Source organism: Zootoca vivipara, chromosome 7 (assembly GCF_963506605.1).
Source record: "Zootoca vivipara chromosome 7, rZooViv1.1, whole genome shotgun sequence".
Classification (NCBI taxonomy): Eukaryota; Metazoa; Chordata; class Lepidosauria; order Squamata; family Lacertidae; genus Zootoca; species Zootoca vivipara.
In genome coordinates this window covers 24,794,735-24,811,845 of record NC_083282.1, presented here as the reverse complement: position 1 = coordinate 24,811,845, position 17,111 = coordinate 24,794,735, and the positions used below count along the sequence as shown (strand labels likewise).

Genomic DNA, 17,111 nt, shown 5'->3' with positions numbered 1-17,111 from the left:
CGGGCTGCTCCGACTCCCTCCTCCCCCTCCACGATCGGAAGGGGCGAGGGGGAGCCAGGATCAGCCCGAAATCGGGCTGCTCCGACTCCCTCCTCCCCCTCCACGATCGGAAGGGACGAGGGGGAGCCAGGATCAGCCCGAAATCGGGCTGCTCCGACTCCCTCCTCCCCCTCCGCGATAGGAAGGGACGAGGGGGAGCCAGGATCAGCCCGAAATCGGGCTGCTCCGACTCCCTCCTCCCCCTCCACGATCGGAAGGGAAGAGGGGGAGCCAGGATCAGCCCGAAATCGGGCTGCTCCGATCCCCTCCTCCCCCTCTGCAATCGCTGGGGCAGGTGGAGGGAAAGCCCCAGAGCCGCGCAAAGCGGTTGCCTGGCTTTCCCTCCGCCCGCCCCACAGCCAGCCGGCTAGAAGGGACGTCTCCCTTCTCCCTTGCTGGCTGTGGGGCGGAGGGAGGGAAAGCCAGCCAAACGCTTTGCGCGGCTCTGGTGCTTTCCCGCCGCCCGCCCCACAGCCAGCCAGGGAGAAGGGAGACGGCACCGGGCGGGCAGTGGGGCAGGCTGGCCAGTGGCCCTGCTTCTAGGGGGGGCAATTGCCCCCTCCTGCCCCCCTGCCTACGCCCATGGATATGTCTCACGGCAACAATCTAAGATGATGGTTCACCTCTTCCATGTGTTTCTATCATGACAGCTGGAGATTCAGCATAGAAATATAACTGATGCACTTCCCATAGGATTGTAGCGTGGGAAGGGACCCTCAGGGTCATCTAGTCCAACCCCCTGCAATACAGGAATCTCAACTACTCCATCCATGGCAGATGGCCATCCAACCTCTGCTTAAAAACTTCCAAGGAAGGAGAGCTCACAACTTCCCAAGGAAGTATGTTCCCCTCTCGAACAGCTCTTACCGTCACAAAGTTCTTCCTGAAGTTAAATCATAATCTCCTTTCCTGTAACTTGAATCTATTGGTTTGGGTCCTTGCCTCCAGAGTAGGAGAAAATAATCTTGCTCCAGGAGACAGCCCTTTAGATATTTTGTACCAGTGTGACCATTGGCCTATTCCCACCTGCTCGCCGCAAAATGGCTGGGAATTAGTTTATGCAAAACACTTTCTGTGCTGATTCAAGGTCGCAGTGTTAGAAATTCAGATATATACAGTAACCTAATCGCCAAATGGCATCTTAAACTTATGGTCACAACAATGAAATGTCTAGGCGCCTTTCCCCCCCCCATTGGGGTTTATTATTATTCATTTCATTTATATAGTGCTTTATATTTTAAAGAACAAATCTCAAAGCTGTTTACAAGACATTGAAACATTAAACAAAACAATCCAGAATAAAACAAATTCAAGCTGCCAGGAAAATATTTCAGATCCTCCTCCAAGTTACATTTTGCTTTACCCAGTTGTCATTCTGGCATCGAGATCTCCACATGGTCGCAACTGGACCCGCTCCAGTTGCAAAATGCGCCTGGCGCCTGGCTAATTTCTAACACTGTTCAAGGGAGAGTGAACCCCATCATTGTTTGAGTGTACCTTCTTAGTGCTTGCACAGAAAGGTGCAAATACAACTGAGGAAAGCAAGAGTAACAATGTGGAGACAAGTTAATCTTAGAATGATGATGTGTACAAAGCTGATGTGCAACTTGCTCAGCTGAGTTTGTCTGTAAAAGCAACAAGCACTACTTTCCTTTTTTGCATTCATTCAAACTCCCATTTTGGCAGCTGGCCTGCTTTATTGTCATGAATTACAACATGGGATTTACACCTGGATAAATGCAATGATGCATACGAGAAGAGATTGCTGTGCATTGAAAGGCTTGCTTCTTTCATACATTCAATGCCAGGAAGGAGGTAGAGCAGGGGTTGCCAACCTTTTTGCACCAATGATCACATTTTGAATTTTGAGAGGGGGGCACCCGTCACAAAATAGCTTCTCTCTCTCTCTCTCTCTCTCTCTCTCTCGTGTGTGTGTGTGTGTGCTGTAGCATAACACAAAATAAGCGAGGCAGCCACCCCAAACAACCTTATGCCAATTTTGGGAAGTCATCTATGTCCTGCTGGTCCTAATTGTGGACTCTGGGGTTGTGGTGCTCATCTCACTTTACTGGCCGAGGGAGCCGGCGTACAGCTTCCAGGTCATGTGGCCAGCATGACAAAGCTGCTTCTGGCGAACCAGAGCAGCGCACAGAAACACTGTTTACCTTCCCTCTGTAGTGGTACCTATTTATCTACTTGCACTGGCATGCTTTCAAACTGCTAGGTGGGCAGGAGCTGGGACCAAGCAACGGGAGCTCACCCCATTGCAGGGGTTTGAACCGCCGACTTTCTGATTGGCAAGCCCTAGTTCCAGTGGTTTAACCCACAGCCCCACCCTTCCTTTAAAATAATAATGAAAGCTCCCATTCTGCAGCACTGGATCTAGTGACCCCCCCCCCCAGGCAGAGTAAGCTCTGGTCCCTTCTGAACTTGGTTGGAGGGAAAGGGATTATTTCCACCTTCTTTCTTTCTGGCATGCTATATTTGGGTCTGCCAGAAGAGCACGGAGCTCCTTCTTCCTTGTCAGTGCTCATGATGAGATCCTTACTCATGGAGAGGCTGGCTCATCTGTCCAAAGGCTGTTAGTCATGGGGACTCGGTTGGGGGTCAAGGGAACAGGCTGATGGGAATAACTGAGTGACACTTGAGTTCCGGGGCTTCTCCTGTTCCCTTCTCAGCCCTCCTCCTCCATCTCCTCTCCCCTACCCTGGACTTTTCCTTTTCAGTATAGGCAAGGTAACCCTGAAGTCATACACGCTGTTATACTGATGTGTAAAACATTTGCTGAATCTGTTGTTCATCTCGGTGGCTCCACCACTAACCAAATAATGGATGGATCCCTAAATTCACTTTGCATAGTTTGGTGTGTGTGTGTGTGTGTTGGAACATGCTGCCAAATGAAATGCCCTGGGAAACAAAAATCTTCACAATGCTCACTTCACATGCAAGGTGAACCTTATTTCCCTGAGGGTTCTTTGGCTTGGATCAAGCCAGCTTCCACCCTCCCGTCTGTTTACCTTGCTTTCTGTGTTGCAGTGGTGGCAATGGGAGGGTTCTCCCTGTTCCCACACCTGGCTTAGAGGCTTCAGGATAAAGGTAAAGGACTCCTGGACGGTTAAGTCCAAAATTGACTATGGGGTGCGGCGCTCATCTCACTTTTCAGGCCGAGAGAGACAGCATTTGTCCACAGACAGCTTTCCAGGTCATGTGGCCAGCATGACTAAACCGCTTCTGGCGACCAGGACACTGTGATGGAAACCAGAGCGTACAGAAACGCTGTTTACTTTCCCGCTGCAGCGATACCTATTTATCTACTCGCACTGGCGTGCTTTCGAACTGCTAGGTTGGCAGAAGCTGGGACGGAGCAACAGGTGCTCACCCCGTTGCACGGATTCGAACCGCCGACCTTCCGATCGGTAATCCCAAGAGGCTCAGTGGTTTAGACCACAGCGCCACCCGCTCCCTTTTAGGCTTTGGGATATGCCAGTGAGTGGAGGGTGAGAGGGACACCCCCTCCTTGCTTCTGGGATTTGGAAGCTCCCTTGGAATGCAACATCAAGGTTCAGTTTGGTTTGGAATGAACCAAGTTGTTTTCTGAGTCTGGGTGAAAATACCTTTTCAAAGCATCCTGGTTGGGTGCGGTTTCCTCTAGGACAGGTTTCAGCCATGTACTTCTTTTAATGATGGTGTAAACCAAGAAGGCTTCTACAGCCTTTCAGGTTTAGGAGTGTTGTAGCCTAAACACCACAAGCTGCTTATTAAGTTTATTTCTCGTATACATGTACAAAAGTGTACCTGTTGCAATCGCTGGAAAATACGTGGTTTATAAGGCAGCAAATGCCACTGCAACCATTTGCAGTGGACCTCTTTTAGTCATTTAAGAGAGATTGGATAAGATTTAATATTATTATTGCATTGTGAAAACTTGCAATTACAGTGTCCAAGCATTTGTTTATAGTTTCAGTTGTTATCGGTTTGCAGTCACCAACCCTGCTGATTCAGTTATTACATCAGGTCTGATTGTTCTCCCAGGTGATTTTCTAATTTCATTTGATTCTGCCTGTGTTATTTCCCTTCTTATTTGCATTGTATATTGCAACAGAGTTAAAAATGAAGATGTAACAGAAAACCAAGAAGCACTCAGCTTTCACTGAAGAGATGTGAAGTTCTTATATGTGTATGATCTTTGCATCTTGAAGAGTGGTTCGAATGTTTCCTTTGAGTTTGGAAGATACATCACAAAGTTCTATATACAGTACCTAGAATTGCTGTTGCTTTTTCAGCAGAGTTAAGGTTTGGGGGTGTTTGTTGAAAAGTTAGGTTCGTACGTGGAATCTGCATCATGTGCTTTACAGGTGCACATTTGATGTTGTTACAGGCGCACCATTAAAGCATTCTGTAGGGACCTGTTGCAATCTGTAGCACCTCCTTGTGATGTGCACAAAATTAAATAAACACACATATCCACCTCCCTGCTGTTATGGGGTGCAATTGCCTACTTGTTGCGACTGTAATGTGTATCTGCTAAGGGAGTGTGCTGCTTTTTTCTCTTATCTGAAGGCAGGACAGGGGTTGAAAGCACCAATCCTGCTGGGTGCCCCCCAGTCATGATAATTCAAGACCTTCCCTTCGGCCACCTAGCAGTGGTGACACCAGAAAAAATGGCGGCAGGGTTTTTACAAAAGGGGCAAAGTGTTAAGGTCTCTGAAGAAAAACAATAAGTTATATAAGTGCCGTGGCACCCTAAAAGGTCAAGGACCTGATAATTAAGTCCAGTCACAGATGACTCTGGGCTTGCGGCGCTCATCTCGCTTTACAAGCCGAGGGAGCCACCTATTTATCTACTTGCACTTTTTTTTGGCGTGCTTTCGAACTGCTAGGTTGGCAGGAGCTGGGACTGAGCAACAGGAGCTCACCCTGTCGCGGGGATTCGAACCACCAACCTTCTGATCGGCAAGCCCAAGAGGCTCAGTGGTTTAGACCACAGCGCCACCTGTGTCCCTTGAATGGTAGTCAGGGGTGCTGTGGGCAACACTGGCCTCTGTCCCTCTTTCCTTCCCTCCTCCTTCTGATGCCCCTTCTCGTCTCTGCCTCACAATGCATGCCCTGCAGGCAAATGGTGCCTCTGGGAGGCACCTCTCTTTGGGGCAGGGTAGGGGGCAGCAGCAGCAGCTGCCCAGCGGACTCCCAAGGAGAGGGGAGAGGAGGCTGAGGGAACACTCCACAAGGAAGGGTGTTTGAAAAAGGGTAAGATGCTGCCAGCTCTGCAGGCAAAGGGTGACACAACTGGGCTCCTGGGTCTCCCAGGGGTGCCGCAAAAAGAAGGTAGTTGGTAAAGGGAGCCGTGGACTCAAAAAGGTTGAAAACCTCTGGTTATATTGTTGACAGGAGTCCAGCAATGGGGCAGTGGGAAGTGAGGGGTGAGCTCCTTGTTTGGGGGGAGGTATTTGCCCCCCCTTTCCACAGTCTGGCACAATTCATCAGGTGACCATTCAGACGTGGTATTCCTGCCACGAATAAGATTAAGTTTCATGAGCCACAGAGGGAGAAGAGAAGCAGCAGAGTGAAAAGATGGTGGGGAAGGAGGTCTAGGCTGAACCAGCTTCATCCTTGCCTTTCGCTTCATTGGTTTTTTTTGGGGGGGGGATACTGGTTGGTGGGCGGGCTTCTGTCTAGCCTGAAGTCATCTGGCACATGGGTGGGCAGGAAATATTAGAACGGCCAAGCCAGCATGGTGAGCCTGGGGCTAGCTGATCTCTCTCTGCCCAAAGTACTTTACAGGATGGTTGAGAATAAAATTGTGGGGCAGCATACAAATGCCAATAAATGTTCCTTCCTGCACCTCTGCCATTTTCTTCCTTGTTTGGTGCCTGGCCTTATTGACGTATTGGTGCCAAGGTGTGCAGGATTGTGCTCATAATCCTTTAATGATGGATCAGATTCAAGAGTGCCTATAAAAGTCATCACTTTTAAAGTTTACTCAACACAAAGCTATACTTCTCAAAGTGTAGACGTGTAGAAGCCCTGGCTTCTCAAATTGTAGATGTTCATGGGGTCTTGAACTGTATACTGGATGTGCTTGTTGCTGGGTTTGTTTGTGTGTGTGTGTGTGTGTGTGTGTGTGTGTGTTTAGATTAACTGCTGAAGGGAGGATGTTAATGTTTCCCGATGTGCTTAGAAATTGAAAATTGAGAGTCCTTGATCATAAGCATGCTAAACTGAAAATAAGAGATGAGATACTCAGTGCCCTGTGTGCTGGTTAACATTTAAATGCCTCTACTGTAGGCATACTATTTAAATTCATTGAATAATAATAATAATAATAATAATAATAATAATAATAATAATAATAATACCCTGCCCATCTGGCTGGTTTTCCCCAGCCACTCTGGGCGGCTCCCAATCGAATATTAAAAACACAATACAGCATTAAACATTTAAAACTTCCCTAAACAGTTCCCTAAACTGAACAGTTGGGTAGGCCGAAGGTGATCTGGTTTTTCTGCAGGTTTAGTCTGCCATTCACAGAAATATTTCAGTGAGTGGAGAAAGAGGCTAAAAAAATGTGTAAAGCCACCTTCACCTTAACAGCGTATTTCTAGTAAGCACCCTGTCCCTTCATGACATCTGACAAACAGGAAGAGTGATTGACTTGCACTGTTCCCTTGCCAGTCAGTTGAACTTCCTGTCCATACCCGTAACTTGTTTGCAGTACTACAGAAGTGATAAGCTAGAGGGGAGCTGGGGACAGGCTAAGCTGTAGCTAGCCGTATCATAATACAGTACCAAGGCAGCCTGTACTGTATAAGGCTGCTAGTCCCCTCCTCCTCCATCCTTGTCTTGGTTTGCAAAGTTCGCTTAGATGGGTGTGAGACCACACCATGGCTCCTTCATACATATGTGCTAGGGAAAGTGAAGAGCCTGTGGCAGGAGTGGGGGACCAGTGGCCCTTCTGGACTCCAGTTCCCATCATCATTGGCTACCATGGTTGGAGCTGATGGGAATTGGAGCTGATGGGAGTTGGAGCTCAGCAATCCCTAGAGAGCCATGGGTCTCCATCACCTGGCCTACAGGAAGGTGAGGAGATTTCAGGGGTGGTTGGCCTGCAAAATTCACAGTGGCCTTGGAAGGCTTCTTTTGACATTTAAATGGAAACATTTTAATATATCCATAAGAAATCATCGGGGCCCACCCAAAATGTTTTGGCATCTGAAGTGAACCTCAAACCTCCTGTGCTGGTCTGGGAAGAAGGGGTGAGTGAGGCATGGGAAGAGAGGAGAGAAAGATCGACCTTGGGATCTGCTGCCCCCAGGGATCCTGTCATACCTCATGGCATTGTCCTGAAGGAATGCATGACCTCGTGTACATGACACTCTCTGGAGCGACAGAATCATGCAGCGGGCAAAATCTGCTCTGGAGCATGGTTGGGTGGGGGTAGCTGCTTTGGCAGTTTTTAGGGGATTCCAAATTTCGGAGTTAAGAATGGAGAGCCATCTGAGTTCCTGGCTGGATTGCAAGCCAAGGGGCGGGTCCCTAACCTAACTTTGGTTTTATAAAGGGTTGGTGGAGGGGGGACTCTTTGAACACACACTTCTGGAAGGGGCATGATTCCTCCCCTCTCAAGAAACTGTTATGCAAACACTCTCCGATGCGGTGTGCCGGTGTAGCCGCTTCTGCAAAACGAGCAGCCGGCGTGGAGAGGGTGTTCCGCTCGCTGCAACGGGCCCGAGGCTGCTAGTTCCCGCCTCGTCGCATCTTGCAAGGTGCACTTGGCCATCCTGCCCGGGGAAACCAGTCTTGAGTCTGGAGACCCGGCGAGGCAAAGCAGCGGCGCCGCCACAGACGGGAAACTTCCGAGGGCTGCGCGCAAAGTGTGTGACCGGCGCGTGCTTGGGGTGGGGGGGTGGCCTGAGTGGATCGCGTCGGATCGTGCGATCGGGGCTGGGGGAGATCCCTGCTCCAGATTGATGGGGACGGGGACGGGACGGAGGGAGAACCGGCGTGCAACCTGAGTTGTTTTTCTCCTCTCCCCCTTTCGTTTCTCCGCAGGAAGCGCTGCGCAGGGCTGCCACGGCGTGACCGATGGCTGGGATATTCGCCCCCTTCTTTGCGGCACGCTCCCCGCTTCTCCCCCGAAGCCTCCTGGATTGCAGCCTTTGCCAGAGCAGGGGAGCGGGGGAGGGGCGGCAGGAGGGCGGCTTGATCCGGGACCGAAAAACAGGTCCCGGACGGCCACCGTTTGCTCGACGGCGCCTGCAAGCGGTGCAAGCTTCCGCCCCGCTCGCCTGCCACCTCCGGCGCTTGCAAGCAGCCGCTGCCGTAAGTGCTTTAGGTGCTAACGCACCCACAAAATTCCCCATGAAGGGGACGGGGACCCATGGCCATGCACGCTGCATGGCACCCGCTGCCATTGGCGGCAACTCCCTGTATGTCCGAGCACCCACAAAATTCCCCATGGGCACCCACAGCCCCGGGCACCCACGATCGCGGGGCCAAGTTGGCACGCCTGGCTGCTGCGGCCGCCTGGCCGCTACTGCCGAGCTTGCAAAGGCGCCGCCGCTGCTGCGCACACGCGCGCCGCCCATCGGCGCGCCCCCGACGCACAGCCCGGCTCGGGAGCGGCGCGCCGTTGTCCTCCATGGGGGCTTCGCAATGAGCCTGCTTCCCCGAGACCGGCTTATTCCAGCCTGCGAGCGCCGGCTGCTGCCGCTGCTGCCACTGCCGCCGCCGGTCCTTTGTTCCCGGGCCCGCGCAGCCCCCCGAGGACGATGCTGCCGGCCGGGGAGGGGAATCGCGAGCAGCACCGGGGTGAACCGGCTCGGGCCGGAGGAGGGCGACCGGCGGCGAGCTGCGAGGGCCGCTTGGGAGAATAAGGAGAGCAGGCGCCGCGGCTGCCCTTTGCTCCCGCCACCCCCCAGATCGTAATCCATTTAATTTTTATTTTCAAAGCGGGGTGGGTGGGTGCGGAGCGAAGGCCTGCCATCGCCTTTGCCATCGCCTTGGCCACCTCTTCCCCGTCAAGCGGTGCAGAAGGAAAGACAACCCGGCAGGTTGAGTGTGTTTCTCTAATATATTTTTTTTTTGGTGTGTGTGATGGTGCATTTCAAAGGAGGAGGTTTTCCGGTGCAAAGTTCTTTGAGGGTGTGGGAGGGCTGTCTTTTCCCGCTCCCTATTGCATCCTGTCCTGTTAGAGTGGCAAGAAACAAAAGCCAGCCTGACGTTTATTCTAAACCAGCTGATTATTATTATTAATAATAATAATACACGTATGCGATATATCAATGCAGTTTGGTTGGGGGTGGGTAGCAATATTCGGAAGGTGGAATACAGCTCCATATAAGATGCCAGTAATGCCACTAACTGCAGTAAACAAGGGTCCGTGTTTTGATGCCTGCTAGGATGTTGCTGCAATGAACGATGCCACAACAGTTCGCTTGGTCTCTCCCATCTGCAGACTTTTGCAAGCTGTCTTGTAATCTGGCGGACCTGAGTGGAGATTGGCAAGGTGTGAGTGCTTGGTAAGGCCTGAGTTGGGGACGGACGGGGGTGGAACAAGCCCCCACCCCCTTTCTTTGCACCGAAATAGAAATTGAGGGAAGCATCACTGGACATGTTATTGCCCAGGTCTGCTCTCCTGTTAATTGGTTAATTGGTGCTATTAATCTGTTTTTGTACAGAGAGCTTTTGTTTTGAGTGTGAGATGTTAGTAAACAGAACAAAGAAAGAACAGATTATATTCATCCCCAATTGCATTTTGGAACAACTGCTGTAAGGTTGTGTTGTGTACAGACATTTCATGCTGTTTTCTCTGGAAAAACCTCTTGGTGACGACAATTATTTTGGGTGGATCGGTAGTTGCTTATATAATGTTCTAGCACCAAAATAGGTTTTTACCTGAATAAAATTGTGGACATACTTAACTTGTCCTCTCTCCACTGAGTTATTCTTCCGGTAACTTTCCTGGTGACAACTTTCCATTTCTTTCAGCTGTATTTTCTCATTTTTAAAATCTTGCCTTATTTCTTCTCTTAAAACATTGTCCGGGATAAGTTTCCTTGTGCAGACTGTCTTGTAACACATAAGGGTGAATGGAGATGGAGAATATTATAGCCAACTCCAAATTTTGCAACTGTCATTTCAGCAAATGTTAACCAGGGTGCCCATAATTACTGATGAATCTTAAGGGTAGCATTTTACATTTTACTGTACATTTTACTGCATTTTCCCCACTTGGGTAAAATGTTAGCTGTGGTAGTTGCAGAAGTTAACCAACAGTAAATCATTAGCAATTTTCTACCCAAGCAGCACTAGAATGCAGAAAGATAACAAAGGGTGCAACCCTATACCCAATTACTTGGGAGCAAATCCCATTGAATTTAGTGGAATGAACTTCCTAGGATTCCTCTGTACAAGCAACATTTGTAGGTTGCAGTCTAGCCTGACGGACTGCATTTAAAATCAATGGGGCCTAGTTGTTTCTTTAAGTGGGTTGGATTGCATTCCTTGACCTGGCAGAGTTATCAGATTCTTTAACCGCAGGGCTCCTCTGCTTTTAACAACTAGCAGGCAGGCAGAAACTTAACTGATAGCAGGGTTGCCATATTTTTTTCCTGGGAAGAACTGCTTTGATTCCCCCCCCCCCCCGAATCTGTTCACAGCCTGTCCATTTTCATCCTGTTCCCAGAGCAACTTTAATCCAGAGTTCCGTCTGGAACTATGGCGTGCCAAACACTTCTGAAAACAACTCCCAGTTCCTTTTTTGTTTGTTTGTAACAAATCTGCTTAAACATCTGGAATTGTGGAAGAAAGCAGATGTCTGGCCGTACTCTGTAATTCAAGAGTGTTAAGGGTGTGTACATGGAAATTACTTCGGTCGTGGGGGGGGGGTACTTAAATCTGTTTTGAGTTTTACAGTGAGTGGGGGGGGGGAGAATGACCTCTTTTGGTGGAGCGATTGCTCACATGTCAGTCAAGATAATAAACATGCCCAGTCTACTTGTGGGTAGCTTTTAAACTATAGTTATTCTACCTTTACCTATTTTCTATAGGAAATGAAAGACTCCAATTACTGTATCTGACCTGCAGTGTTAAAAAACTGAGATTAGAAATCGAGGAGCTAAGTGGCACCTTGAAACCAAGGTTGTGGGCACAACAATGGAATTTCTAGGCACACTTTTTTATAGCAAGAACACATAGCTGAAAATGAATGAACTGCAGCTAAAATATTATGTTCATTTTTCACATGGTCTGGTCTTTCCCCTTCCTACCCCACTAATATTTCAAAGAGGGTCTCTTCTTCAGTCTTCGGAGAGTAGCTGGAAGTGGGGAGGCAGAAAAAGGCCTCCCTTTCCTTCCATTCTGCAGTTTTAATCGGAAATCTTAGGCGCAGTACTGCGCCCAGAACTCAGAAATGGCTCGCACTGATGAAATTCCCTGTCACAAAATGTGCCTAGAACAATGGGAGTTTCAGAAACTCCATCAGGGAAGAACTGCCACTCTGAACCAGAAGTGAGATCCACCCAAAAAATCAATACCCTTTCTTGAGAGGAGTGGCTGCTCCTTGTTTTTCACTCCTGCCTGTAGCCTGCACCTTTGAGAAGAGAGCTTTCATGGTTTCTGTTGTTTTTGCATTGTTAAAGCAGCTCCCCTCTCTAATTTCTAAACTTTCATTTCTCCTTTCCCCCATGATCTTAGTGTTTTCTGCCTCGGTCCTGCCAGTCACCACTTTGCAGACCTTTGGGCCAAAAAGCAGGATATATATGACACAACAAAAGCATGTATGGTTCTGCTCTGCGTTATTTGTATTCCTATCCCCAGTGGGGAAATGGGCATGGAGATGGGCTGGTCAGCACCAAGCTCTCCCACACTCACCCCTTCTCTCAGCTTCTGGCCCTGGAGAAGAATTTGGTGCTAGTAATTCCATGGTGGGCAGCTGGGAAGATTTCTTAAGAGTGGCCAGATAAAAGCTCTTCTGTGAGACTCCGTCAGAACGCAGTCAGCACACATGCAAGTCTGCCAAACTGTGGAGGTCTTTTGCAAGATCAGTGGTCGTCATTGACAAATCCATCAAGTAACTGGAACTCATAGCTCTGCCGCTCACGTGTCCAGTTGATACTACAAGGGCATGTAGACTAGGATTCTGAGCGATTGCAAAAGTTCTCCAGGCTGAGCCTGGAAGGTCTTAACTGGGATGGTTTTGGAGGTGTGGCTATTCACACAATGTTTAGGATACGTGTTGACCACGGAGGGGAAAAGAAGTCTGCTCCCAAAGACAAGGCGATGATCATAAACACCAAATGCAAATATTTCACAATCAATTTGAAAACCACCACCACCTTCGCAGCTTCTAGATTGCGGCTAACGTACTTAATCAAGTTCTGGGACTGGATCACAGCATGTAGGCTTTAAAAAAAATGCTTTTCAGGCAACATATACCTATATGGTCATGTAGCTATACCATCTTATGCCTGCATAATCATATGAGCTAATTCTGAATTTAATATACTGCAGTATATTGAACAGATACGCTATTTTAAGCTATTCCAGCCGTTGGGAGCAGGACAGGTTAGAAATTCCTGGTCCCCCCCCCCCATTTTTATTTTATTTTATAAATTGGATGGTTTGAGGATTCCAGATTAATCACCATCATTATTACAATCTTCATGCCCTTTTAACAAGACCCTTTGGGAGTAGGGAGAGCTACGATAATCCTAAACAAAACCAGGTTTAAAGCTTTGAGCATTCTCATCTCTATAATCCCACATTTAAAAAGGCAGCTGGAGAAAAATGAAGAACAGTGATCTGTTTCTTTCTTTCTTTCTTTTTTTTAAGAAAGGTAAGTAAAGAGGGAGTAGATTGAAGAGGTAGAAAAGTCGATCTTGGACGGGGAGGGCAGCATTCTAGTGTTCCACTGAGGCCTGTTTCGTTTTCTCCAGATTTCCAGGTTTTGAAAAACGCTGCCTTTTTGTTCACAGAACCTGCAATGAACTTTGCTGTTTCATTGGAAGCCCCTGAGATCAATTACGCGGCGTTTATTTATCTTTACTTCTTCAGCTATTGTGTGTTGTGCAGGATAAGCTCCGTCCCATAAGAACTGTTTTGAGCTTGTAGATAACAACGTGATATTCTGGAATGTAGCTGGTAATTTGTGCACTCAGGGCATGGAGGCTGGCTGACGGAAAGGAAACCGTTGTGTTTTTTTAGTAAGTTGCACCTAGGCAGGCGAGCTGGTTGTTTCTGCAATTGGCTTTGGACGTTACTGTAGGAGCACAGTCCTCTGAAATGTCTCTGCCTTCTGCTGCTTAAACAGTTGAAGGGAAACCTTTGTGTGGAGGAACCTGCTCATGTTGTATCTGTGTGTACAGCCAGCACAACTCCCCTGTTGAGCAAGCAGCATCCCTGGCTCAGTGTGGAAGCAGTGTTAGAAACTGGGATAGAAAAGCTAGGAGCCAAATGGCTCCTGGGACTTGGGTTGTGGGTGCCCAAACAATGCCTAGTCGCCATCTGTGGGGGGTCGGCAACACTTTTTTATTTATTGTTTCGATAAGCATGAACTAATACACAATTCACATGAGTGACACGTTGTTAATATCACTTTTTTTTATCAGAATACATGTTTAATTTGGTGTTGACAATAAAAATATTGCTACTGCACTTCAGTTTTCAAAACACTCTAGTCTTTATTGTTAAAACTCCTTAACATATTGTCTACCCTTAACACATACTTCAAAGTTTCAAAGTACAGTACGTACATTACAGTAATCCTTGAGTGTCTACCAGGCGCAAAAAAAAAAAAATGGCACCCAGACTTTGGGAGGTGCTCATCAACTGAGAATCCTTAGGCGCAAAAATGCGCCTGGCGCCCTGCTAATTTCGAACCCTGTGCGGAAATGGGTCTTGTTGTACTCCATTGTCTGGTGTGCTTCTTCAGTGACCTCCGAAGCTATTCCGAAAGGAAATGTAGTTGTAGAGTTGAATTGTGGCTTCTGAATTGGGATGCCTAATGGGTGGGGGGTGACACGGGCACCTCGGGTGGGAGAAAAGCAATAAGGCTAAGTGGGGGGGGGCACACAGCAATATTGTCTTGGCTTCTTGCCTCTTCTGTGATCTGCAGCTGGAAGTGTATGGCTATAAGTACGCTATAAAGGTGCTCAGTGGAGGGTAGAATTTGATCCTGGCAGGGCAAAGGGGTATGTTTCAGTCACTAGGTAATCAACTGTCTTATTGATGGGAAAGGTGGGTAGCCTAACTTTCTGGAGATAGTACAAGCATTGGGACTTCTGCTTTACTAGTTTTTGAGGGGCACAGCATGATTTGAAGATAAGGAATGCCAGCATTAAAAGCACTGTGGTCAAAACCACTGAGCCTCTTGGGCTTGCCAATCAGAAGGTCGGCGGTTCGAATCCCCGCGGCAGTCCCAGCTCCTGCCAGCCTAGCAGTTCAAAAGCATGTCAAAGTGCAAGTAGATAAATAGGCGGCTTTTCAGTGCTCTGCTCTGGTTTCGGTGTTCTGTTGCGCCAGAATCAGCTTAGTCATGCTGGCCACATGACCCGGAAAAACGGTCTGCGGACAAACGCTGGCTCCCTCGGCCTGTAAAGCGAGGTGAGCACCGCAACCCCATAGTCATCTGCGACTGGACTTAACTGTCAGGGGTCCTTTACCTTTACCTTTACCTTTTTTAAGCTTGTTTTGTAGTTAGGAAAAGTGGTGTTTTTTATTTTTTAAAAAACAAGACAATTGGCATGTGTGACTTTCTCTGCGCTGTGTGTGTGTATGCATGTGTGAATGAACTGTGGTTCATACAGAAAGCTTGTTGTCTATTTCTGCCCATGGTATAAAGACTTGCTGGATTTGTACTTGTGTGAAACAGGCAGAAAGAGAGAGAGATCATATACAGAAAACTGTCAAAACAAAGCAGAAGCTACAACAGGATGCAAATACGGTACTTTGGGTAGCAGTGAAACTGCTCTGTTTTCTCTATCTCAAAAGGAAGGTCAGATAGCCTGCTGTTAATAGTTATGATGGTAGTATTTCAGAATAGCTAAGCTCTTGTTTTTGTAATTTTAAATTGTGGAGGGTTTTAAAATCTCAGTAATCCTAGCCTCAGTTTTCTCTTCCCCTGAACATTCCTTTTGAGTCTTCAACCATTATAAAATACAGGCAAATAACAGTCTCTCTCTGTCTCTCTCTCTCTGTCTCTCTCTCTCTCTCTGTCTCTCTCTCTCTCTCTGTCTCTCTCTCTCTCTCTCTCACACACACACACACACACACACACAGAGAGAGAGAGAGAGAGAGAGAGAGAGAGAGAGAGAGAGAGAGGTTTTACAGGTCCTGCAAGTAGTATATATTATGTGATGCAGTGTCACAAGAAAATGATCACATCTTGAGATTCTTAAATTTAAAAGTAGTTTTAAAATCCCAACCCAATGTATTTCTTTTCTTTGTCCGGATCATCGTATTAGGCAGCAATTGGAACCAGCAAACAAGTAGCAGATTACCTTTCTCATTGTTAAATTTTCTCTTCCCACCCTTTTGAAAATGACAGGAAGTTTCATAAGATGTGATGCAAAGCTTGGAGAAAAACGTATTATTGGGTCAGTTACGCAAGTTTTAATGACTGTGACAGAGGCATCTTGATTCTTTATTTGCCGCTCTGGCTATCCTGTCTGTCCGATTGTTTACGTAAGTCGTGTCCTGCAATTTATTTTATCTTATTTTTAAAAATATTGATTGTGTTATTTCGTGCACCTAAACCATGTGCGAGTGTGATCGCAAGATGATGCAGCTAGCAAAATCTACCGCTGTGGTCTTTTGTGTGGCTTGGAAAAGGAATATAAAGGAAGAGAGGTGAGAATGAGTTCAACAACAAGGTTCTTCTTTGAGTCTGACCTTAAATCTCGGAGGCCTTGTTGATTTGCACCATTTTCTCCTGACCCCATCCCTGGACGCAACCTTGGCAGCGGGCTTTGCTTTGAATAGCTTATCACCGAGACAGGCTTTCGTTTTCTAAAGCTACGAGAAAATAAATGGCTTCTGATTATGCAAGGGAAGTGCCCATCCCCGTCCCGCAAATCAAGGCTGCAATGCTAACATGCTTATTCTAGGGAACATGCACCATTTGTACACCGTGGGATTTTCTTCTGTGTAAGCATTTAGAGGATTATGCAGTAAGTATATTAGGGTAAAATGTGCTGGCTCTGGTCCAGGTTACATGACCTAGTGGGAATCTCGAGTCTGTAATCTCACGAGCATGGGTAGCAAATAAAGCTTCTACCAAGAACTCTCTCTTCCTTCTCTCATGTAGCGTTAGCAACTCAGATAAAAAAAGGCTAGGTGCCAAATAGTTCAAGAAAACCAAGGTTAAAGTCGGCAAGACGGCTCTTATTTTTCAAAGGATGGGCTGACTGCGATGGATTCTCAGTTAAACATCTGGCTACTTCAGATGACAACCTTGAGCTAGGTTAAGAGCTTTGAGGACTCAAAGAAGAAAAGTCGCTTGATCCAGGGACAGTCCACGTATATATTGGCCTATTCCGACCCGTCTTTCTTCATGGCGACTGCTCCTGCGCAGGCTGCACAGAGAGAAAGCAATTTGGTTCCAGAAAGTCACTCCTATTGTGCAGATAAAATAGAACTGATAGAATTCTACAGAATGGGGCATTATTGTGTGAAAGCAGTCCAGATCCAATGATCCATAGGCATGCACCTCCAGATAGCGGAGATATCCGGCGCCATTCTGGCAACTTGGTCACAGGTGGTCGAAAGCCAGGTGCAAAATGCGCCTGGCTAATTTCAAACACTATAACGTTTTTGGTTTTATAGAAGTAATTTTTGAGTACCAGAAGTTTCCTTAAAGTTTCTTAGAATACACACAGACACTTTAGACTTAAACAAAACAAAACAAAAATTGGGGGGAGAAGTTTGGGGGTGGTGGTATGAGGAAATGGACTGTTGCTGCGCTAAGCAAACCTATAGGGATGAGGACTGAGTCGTCTAGAACAGTACTGTGCTCATTTGGGCCCTTTTTGTTTCTTGAGCCATTTTGAACAAGGCAGGAGCCTATCGGCTACTCA

General features: G+C 47.5%; 1 protein-coding gene across 7 annotated transcripts in view; it reads left to right on the top strand.

The window, feature by feature from the left end:
• The window catches only part of LRRC8D (leucine rich repeat containing 8 VRAC subunit D), a 184,668-nt gene that overhangs the window by 129,685 nt on the left and 37,872 nt on the right, over window positions 1–17,111 (top strand). Inside the window, exon 1 of one of the 7 annotated variants that reach the window (XM_035121931.2) lies at window positions 611–7,910. The exons of 3 other annotated variants lie outside the window; for them this stretch is intronic. The gene's annotated coding sequence lies outside the window, so the exon portion shown is untranslated. Of the gene's footprint in view, window positions 1–610; window positions 7,911–8,053; window positions 8,359–8,406; window positions 9,090–17,111 lie in introns of those variants that run through there. 3 more of the 7 variants (XM_060276743.1, XM_035121929.2, XM_035121926.2) reach the window with 3 other exon arrangements.